The sequence below is a fragment of the Cornus florida genome, unplaced genomic scaffold, assembly GCF_030987335.1.
Source record: "Cornus florida cultivar Cherokee Brave unplaced genomic scaffold, ASM3098733v1 CherokeeBrave_3.0.0_Hap2_Chr06, whole genome shotgun sequence".
In the NCBI taxonomy this organism is placed as follows: domain Eukaryota; kingdom Viridiplantae; phylum Streptophyta; class Magnoliopsida; order Cornales; family Cornaceae; genus Cornus; species Cornus florida.
Genome location: NW_026775576.1, coordinates 59,968,851 through 59,977,915, shown reverse-complemented (window position 1 = coordinate 59,977,915; position 9,065 = coordinate 59,968,851). Strand labels below are relative to the sequence as shown.

The following is a 9,065-nucleotide window of genomic DNA, read 5'->3' as shown; positions in this document are numbered from 1 at the left end:
ATAATTATGGATAATTCAAATGCATAGATGGAAAAATTGAAAAAAAATCACAAAAATGTCGCATATGAACTTGTGAAGTGAATGCACACAAGTAATATACAAGACAAATATTAAACCGGCCAAGAATCCACAAGGAAAAATATATTTTCAATAATGTTGTCATCGGTACCATCCAGTTTGTTTTTCCAATTGCTTGAAACTTGAGTGGTAGGGAGGTACCGGTGACTTTCATTTCTTTGCAAAAAACACCTCTTATGAAATGTTTTAGCAAACAACCTTCCTCAACTATCATGAGGGGAGGTATTCTGACTGATCTCTGTTTGATTATTTTTTAAGATAATTTTTTAGACCAGATTACCCCTTTGCAAAGTTAACTGTAGAATTTATTTATTTCTCCCATAGTCATTCTAATTATACACACATATTCATCATACATGTCCTTATAGTGTAATCATCCATCATAATTATGGATAATTCAGATGCATAGACGGAAAAATTGAAAAAAAATCACAAAAATGTTGCATGTGAACTTGTGAAGTGAAAGCACAAAAGTAATATACAAGACAAATAGTAAACCGGCCAGGAATCCACAAGGAAAAATATATTTTCAATAATGTTGTCACCGGTCCCATCCTACCACTCAAGTTTTAAGCATTTGGAAGAACAAATTGGTCAAAGTAATATATATATATATACTTCGAAAATAGTTTTTGCGACAAAAATTGTCAGCAACCAAACTCTATTAAAACTTCAAGTTAAAAGGCAATACAGTAGTAGAGAATATCATAACATTACCTCATCAAGAGGCTTCTCAAATTGAAGGTTGATGCTCTCAGCATGTGCAAGCATAACAGGAACTTGTATACAGGTTGCAGTCATTTTAACATTTATGTCATTCTACAACAAAGGCGGAGGAGGAGACGAATCTAAAATTTCAGCCGAAGAAGATGGAGAAGACGAAGTAGACGAATTACTAGCCTTCAATCTAGCTTCGTTTATTTCTTCCTCGTTCTCAGCGAGAAGGGCAATAGTGGATCCGACGGCGACGACACCACCTTCGTCGACCATGATGGCGGCCAAGTAACCGTCATAAAAGGTCTCGACGTCCATGTCGGCCTTGTTGGACTCGATGACGACTACACTCTTGCCCTTAGAAAGTTTGTCACCATACAATATTGGGATTTCTAGACCCGCGTCAGTTCGAATCTCGGATCTCCGTCGCGTACTTGCCCCACGGCCTTCGCTGGACTCCTCTGTAGTGTACTCTCTCTTCCTCTGTATCCAAAGGTAGGGTCGATGGCTGAGTCAACTCGGCTAAGTCCAAAATTTGGTATGACGACCTCTGCTGAGCCACATCGATCTTCAACGAAGGCCTGCGGTCGTTGAATCTTTGCTCAGAATTTCATTGACAGTCCAAATTTGGTTATGATGGCCTCTGTTACTTTGATCATTGGAGGATGCCGACCTCTGTTGATTAATTTTCGGTTTTGACTTGAGATTTTCGGTTTGGGTTTTGGTGGTCGCCGTTGGCATCAACGATGCAGTTTAGAAATAATAGCCTAATGTCACGGGCCTAGAGATTTGGCGCAGCGGCACGGCCCGTGCGGCACCAAGGCGTTGCTTCAGCTCGCGCAAGCGCCCTGGTCAGCCACCACGACCTGCCCTCCCGAGGATACATGCTGACTGGTTTCGGCCTGCCATGGCCTCGTCAGGGGAACGGCTCCAGCTCCCGACCAGTTTGTGCAGGGATGGCCAACTCCCTTCTTCATAGTCAAGTCCAAGACTAGCGACAAGCACCTCGAACTGAACCGAGTCGACCTGCCTGAACTCTGAAGAGGTACCATCCTGTGCTCCTGCACGCCCCTTCCCTGGAACCATTCCCAGTCAAACTCTGCTCTTTGCCAACCAGCATGCGTGTCTTCCATCCTCCAAGCGTCTTAGGAATCACTTCGTGACATTCTCCCCCACCCAAATCCTGCGACGTCCTCGTCGCAGTGCGGCGCTTCACTACTGCGTCCACTCCCTTCCAAAGTCTGCCTCCATGCGGTATGCTCGCCTTCCCACCATCGCTTCCTTGTGCAGCTCCCTGCACTGCACTCGCCCAATGATAGGCCTCGGACCAAGGGGACGTCCACTCCTCAAGGACGTGACTCTTCTCCGTCATGCCGCCTCCGCGACATCCCGAGCAAGCAATGGCCTTCTGCCGACTTGATGCTCGCCCTTCACCATGGTTTGCATCACCCAAGGACTAAGCACGAACTTTGGTGCGCGCGGCCCTCCGGCCCTTCAATGCGCAACTTCAACGGACGCTTCTTCCTGGGGAGATGGAGGCTCTCCCCCTGAACTGCATTGATTCCTTCTCATCGACGCAACTTCAATGCACCGTCTTCATTCTCTGACCCCTCCCGGACCGACAAGGGGGCACCCTACCGTGCTTTACCCCAAGTCCTGCTCTGATACCATTTGTCACGGGCCTAGAGATTTGGCGCAGCGGCACGGCCCGTGCGGCACCAAGGCGTTGCTTCAGCTCGCGCAAGCGCCCTGGTCAGCCACCACGACCTGCCCTCCCGAGGATACATGCTGACTGGTTTCGGCCTGCCATGGCCTCGTCAGGGGAACGGCTCCAGCTCCCGACCAGTTTGTGCAGGGATGGCCAACTCCCTTCTTCATAGTCAAGTCCAAGACTAGCGACAAGCACCTCGAACTGAACCGAGTCGACCTGCCTGAACTCTGAAGAGGTACCATCCTGTGCTCCTGCACGCCCCTTCCCTGGAACCATTCCCAGTCAAACTCTGCTCTTTGCCAACCAGCATGCGTGTCTTCCATCCTCCAAGCGTCTTAGGAATCACTTCGTGACACTAAGCTCCACCCATTTTTCGGCAATCTCTTCTCTTACAGTCACCACGAATGTTGAAGATGTTGACTTACAGTCACCACGAATGTTGAAGATGTTGAGGGGGTAATTTCGTCCCAAAATTTCGTTAGAAAATCACTTGAACAGAAGTTAGTTAGAATACCCCCCTCGTGACAGTTGAGGGGGGTTATTTGCTAAGAGGTGAAAGTTAAGGGGGGTTATTTGTAGTTCGCCCTTTATTTTTTTTTTTTTGTCACGAGTTCCACGCGTCTTGACCAAAGTAATATTTTGTTCTTTGTTCATACTTCTTGAGACTCGAATGTTCTGTTCAACATTTTTGAGTCATCATGACATACACAATAACATAAAATTATAACTTTTTTTCCCCTTATCCTGCCAAACTATGGAGAAGGACTCCAATATGACACACATTTCGTTCCCTTTTATATATATATTTATTATTATTAATTTTTTTAATACAAAATTTAAAGTGTAGATGATAAATGATAGAGGAACAGTAATTTTAGTTCTTTTTAAATCAGGACAAAAATTCCTTGTTGGATTCGAGTTGATTCAAATTGGATTATAATGTCAGATATTGTAAATGGGCCTAATTATTTGACACCTAACATTTTTGAGCCATCATGACATACACAATAACATTGGGGCCAAGGTTATTCTAATGAATGGTGGAGGAAAAAGGTAATGATGTTGACGCTAGTGCGTGAAGTCTTTTTGACTGAATGCGTATGTTGCCTTGAGAAGAGTGACTCGAGTGACCGGCTAAGTAATTATCGACTGATTATGTTGTTGTTGGTTTTGGGAGGCGGTTTGGCGTTGAGCACTATGGTTATGGTGCTTATTTCCTGATAAGCGCTGAAAAATGCGCATTTAAACCCCTTAAGCTTGAACGTTCTAGGACCTTATTCTATCTTATTTTCCCATTTTAGTCTAATTTCATGTTATTTCCCTTTTCAGGCACTTATCCCCAAAATAAATCAATTCAGCTGAATTAGAGCATAAAAGATGCATTCTCAATCTTAGTGGAAGAAAGGAGCAAAGTGGAAGCAAAGTGGTGAAAAACAGCCTTCTTCGATCGATCGAAACAAGCTCTAATCGATCACACAGTGATCGTTCCAACCATGCCAAGATGGATCGAGCCTTTTGTCTTTATCCTCAGAAAATTTCCCTTTTCGATCGATCCAACATTCCTTTGATCGATCGAACATTTTTGATCATATCCCCACCTACCACTTTTGTCCTTTTCCCAAAATATCCCGAAAATATCTTAGTTTTATCATTATTTTAATAAGGCGCTGCCATAGTTCGATCGATCGAAACACCCTTGTGATCGATCGAACCTCCTCAAGTGCTAGAAAAATAGAGTTCCAGCCAATTAAAAGGTGTGCTCGTGGTACAATCATTTCGAGGTCCTAGTGCATGAGGTTTGACCATTGGGTGTGATATTTGAGCTACCTATATAAGGATTTTGGCCATTTAGAGGAGATAAAGAACCATAGATACAATTAGAAAGGAACCATATTCAACAGAGACGTTGGAGGAGTCTAGAGATAAAGAAAGAGATACACACCATTTGGGGAAAGTTCTTCCACTCATCTAGGGTTTTCACCAAGGAGAAGAAGATCATTTCTACCATGGAGATAGCCCTTGAGGGTTGGATGACAACATCAATGAGTGGCTAAACCATTCTCTTGGGGCTAGAGATAGCTTTAAGCATGCTTCCTAGACTTTGATGTTTTGTAATTAAAGGGGATTTGTGTTGTAATTCTTGTATTGACATCTTATATATATATGAATCTTGTTTCTACAATGATTTGTGTGGTTTAATACTTTTAATTGATCATTTAATTCTATCCAAATGTCTATGTATGCTAGGATGAATGTTCATGTGTTTATTTTTGGATTTTGTGATATTGATGCATGTCTATGTGTGTTGATACTATGAATCGATTTAATGATGGTCAAGGCATGGTGCTTAAATAGATTACTCTTGTGGTTTGTTTGATGGTACATACTTATTTCTTGATGGATTGCGCTTCCTCCTTAGTTTAATTAGTTTAATTTTTATGTCACTAGCTTAGTTGTAGTGTAGTTGCCTTACTTTCTTAGATAGGAGGACAATCCATATTTGTTGTTTGATGTTCCATGCTTATGAATGCAAGTAGTATATTTCTCTAATTTGATGATGTGCATTAACTGTGGACTTAAGGGAAGGAATAATGACTTAATTTGATATGTTGTGCTATTCATTAGTTTGGCTAGACAATGTATGCTTACTTGGCCATCCATGCTTGAGAATTCAATTAATGGCACACACTTTCCTTTGCAACATATAATCCCCTTAATCCATAAAAAATTGAATGTCTAGGAAGGTGGTGCTTAGTTGTGAACTCTAAGTCCCAAGACCTTTCTCTTATATTCTTTATACTTCATTTACTCTAGTTGCTTCGTATTGCTTCTATTTAGTTTAAATTGTAGTTTAATTAACCACCCAAACCATCTTTGATCATTCGACCTACTAATCCGACATTGATTTCCAAGCAAAAATACACTTCCTTTCCTTTGGGATGATCCCTACTCACTCTAGCTACATTTATAGTTAGTAGTGGTAGTGGCATTCTTTAAATTTAAACTTGGCCGCACTACACATTTTATTGCAACTAGGTATTGACCCCACCAAGTTTTGGCATCGTTACTGGGGATTGGCACTGTCGTATTTTGGAAATCAATTAGGAATTAGTACTATTTTGATCCTGTTTTTATTTTTATTTTTCTTTGGTTACTTATTCTGTTTGTTCTTGATTGACTAGGTGTATCGAGCCAAGAAAGTGAAGCAAAGAGAAATTCAAAAGTAAAGAAGCCAAGCAAAGCTAAGCAAAAGCATAAAAATCTAAAAATTTGCAAAACTAGGCAAAGCAAAAATTGAAAAATAATTTGAAATTGCTTAAGCACCCTTTGTGAGCTTTTTAAACTTTCTCCCTAATTAAATCGTGAGCCCACGTGGAGGCAAGTCTTTAAATTCCTAGATAAATTGTGAGCCTGCGTGGAGGCAATTTTACTTTTCTTGCATATTGTTCAAAGCATGGGAGTATGGGATCAATATTTGAGGAGGTTTGTTGATTGATTTGTTGCAGAGGAGAAGTGCTTGGTATATTATTATCGTGATTTGTTGTTCATTTTGATAGTGCATGCATTGTAATACCCCTAATATTAAAAGGATATTTCTGGTACTTAATCTTTGATTTAATTGTATTTTTATTTGATTAATTGTTTAGTTGTTTTATTGTGGTGATAAAATTGAATTAATTGAGTTATTTTTAATTATTTAATTGGAATTAATTGTTTAAGTGTATTTAATTATTTAATTGGGTTTTAATTATGTATTTTCATTAATTGGATTTTATTTTCATTAATTGGATTTTAAATTACTGCATTGATTTAATTATTGAATTTTTTTTTAGGTTACAGTTAACTTTGGATTATAATTCACATATAGGTAAGCTACCATAGGGAAACCGTAATTCAAGTATTATTTTCATGGGCCGACTAGGGCTTAGTCTAATTATTCATGGACTAGGGTTATTAATATACACCTATAAATATACTTAATACGGTGGTTTAGGGTTTAGTAGAAACCGTAATTCTGTAATTACAAGCAGAGAACCTCTGTTTTCGTAGTGGAAAAACCAGAGAGTTACAGAGAGGGATAAAGGGAGGAAGTTAGGGTTTTGGGCTTCAACTAAGACTAAATCAAGGAGGGGAGGTTGATGTATGTTACTGGACTAAACTAGGAGCAGCAGAGGGCGTTTAAACACAACCGACGTTGCCGGAGTTGATAGAGACGACAGTTAGAGATTTTAAACTAAAGTCTCGAAGGCAAGTCTCTGTTCTTCTCTTTCCCATGAATCTGTGTTCCGTGCATGCTTAGTTAGACTCCAGGAATTAAACTAAGTTTTAATTACATCGTTTATGCATGTTAAATCAATTTCTAGCATCATTGAATTAAATTTGTTGCTTTGTTGTTACAAGTTCAGTTTAAATATAGCTGTTGTTTGCTTTAAACATTGATGTGTAATTAAATTCTTAGTTGTATAACTCTGTCTTGTGATCAATCTGGGATGAGGATGGGACTTTAAAATGTGTAATAAAACTGAATTCAAAGACTGGAAACCACCGGAGTTGGAGAAGACAACAAAAGAACAGACTCTTTCCTTGAAGTGGAGAAGGCTCTCCTTGAGATGGAGAGGCTCTCCTTGATGTGGAGAAGGCTCTTTTGTTTTCAGAGCCTTCTCTTTCTCCTTTAATACGTAAAACTGATAAATTGAGGTCTGTTTGGTTAAACTAGATTTTTCTAAGGCTGTCTATGTGCTACTGAGAGCTACCTATATTGGGGATGGATTAGTTCAAACACTAGGTCCTACCTATATTGAAATAAGATGGATTAACTACAAAAGTTAAGTCCTATTTATAATTAGGTGTCAGGTTAATAAACCTTTTGAATGACACACTTGGAACGGACTTTATATATTTATGTTATGGTACTATGGTATGAGCTTGAGTCTCATGACCATGGTTAGGGTGCGTATAACGCTTAAGATGGATAGCTGGACAGTAGTGCTATTCCCTGGTAGGTCTAGGTACACATGACCAGGTAATGTGCGATTTTCATGGTATCTCTGCTCAGGCTGAGACAGACCTATTAGACTAGTGAGCGTCCTATAGTGTGTATTAAATACATATATGGACTACTCTAGATATTATTGAGTCTATCTAGGATGTATCTGCGTATCAAATTCTTGTTTGGATCGTAGTAGAATAGGACTTGCATGTGGGCCTGACCCACTCTTTTATTTTCTAGGTGCTCGTCAGTTCCAGGGTTAGAGCTTGATTGTGCAGAGCAGATACAGTCTTCCATTCCACCGACTACGTAGGACTGCTTCCTTACTAGTTTGGATTTTGATTACAGTTATTGTATTTTACAGTTGGGATTTTTATTAGGGGTCCTCTAGATGGATTCCCGAGTTGTTAAATAATTGGAGGTTTTGGATTAATTGATTTTAATGATTATACTTTGAGGATTTTTCAATTAGAGTTCTTTCCAGCCATTTATTATTTATTTCTTATTATTTCAATTTGTATTCTGTGTTTATTAAAGTATTAATTCTTTGATATTTTTCCCTCGCGTTTGGGCCTGGGCCTGATCAACCCGTGTCTCGGATCCGAGGGGTATCATAGTTGGTATCAGAGCATTCCAGGTTCAAGTGTCTCTAGGATGTTTCATATTAAGACTTCCGCATAGCGTTTTCTCTTGATTAGAGCTTAAGTTTAGGATTCATAGTATTCCTTTACGGTTCGTTTAGAAAGTACTGATGTCAAGATTGTTCTATAATTGCTGAATGTTTGGCACTAGGAAGAGGATGGGGTCCGCGATGAAAGCAAAGATGGGCCCAAGGCCGAGAAAGGTTACTCCGGTGATTCCCCTACGAAGGCCGACCAAGAAGGCAGAATTGGAGACCAGGGAGTTGATTCCAATAGGCGTTGCTTCGAAGTACAAGTCAAGGAAAGTTTCTTGTGTGTGGGATTGGCCACCATACTGTGGACCTAACACAACTTTGGTAGTGCTCGAGGCTGAGCCAAGCGGAGAGGAAGACCCCAAAGAAGATTAGGATGGAGGAGATACCGGAGCATCCAATATGGGGAGCACCGGAGTTAAAGGGTGACTATTCTTTTAAGAGTACTTATAATTGCTAGTAGTGGAGGAGGTATTAGTAAGAATGTGGTACGGATTTAATCACGTACATTATGGTTATGTTAAAGAATACCTTATGGTTACTTGTTTGACAGTTTTGGTTTGGAAAAGTTCTTAATAAAGTGAACTAACGGTTTTGGCTATTTTATTGTGTTTTGTGATGGCATTTTTGCGATTTATACACATATGGTTTTATTAAGCTGTATTAGAATGTGTATGTTTCGCTTATAAATGTCTATCACAGTGGAGTGATTGGTTTTACTCAGGCAAATAGATATTTGCTTGTGGTACATTATGTTGAGACAGGACGATTACCAAGGAGTTTATAAACGAACTTGTGTAAGTCGATATGGTAGGTTTGTTTGGAAGGAGGAATTCCAAGGATAGAACAATAATCTAAAATGGGACAATTGTGGAGTATTTCGTGTTACCTTATGTATT

The 9,065-nt window shown here is 39.9% G+C and overlaps 1 long non-coding RNA gene across 1 annotated transcript; it reads left to right on the top strand.

The window, feature by feature from the left end:
• The first annotated feature begins 677 nt into the window (after positions 1 to 677).
• LOC132311638 (uncharacterized) lies at positions 678 to 3,241 on the top strand. The gene is made up of 2 exons (XR_009483072.1): positions 678 to 1,564; positions 2,864 to 3,241. It is a non-coding gene; the product is annotated as an uncharacterized LOC132311638 (long non-coding RNA).
• The last annotated feature ends 5,824 nt before the right edge of the window (positions 3,242 to 9,065 follow it).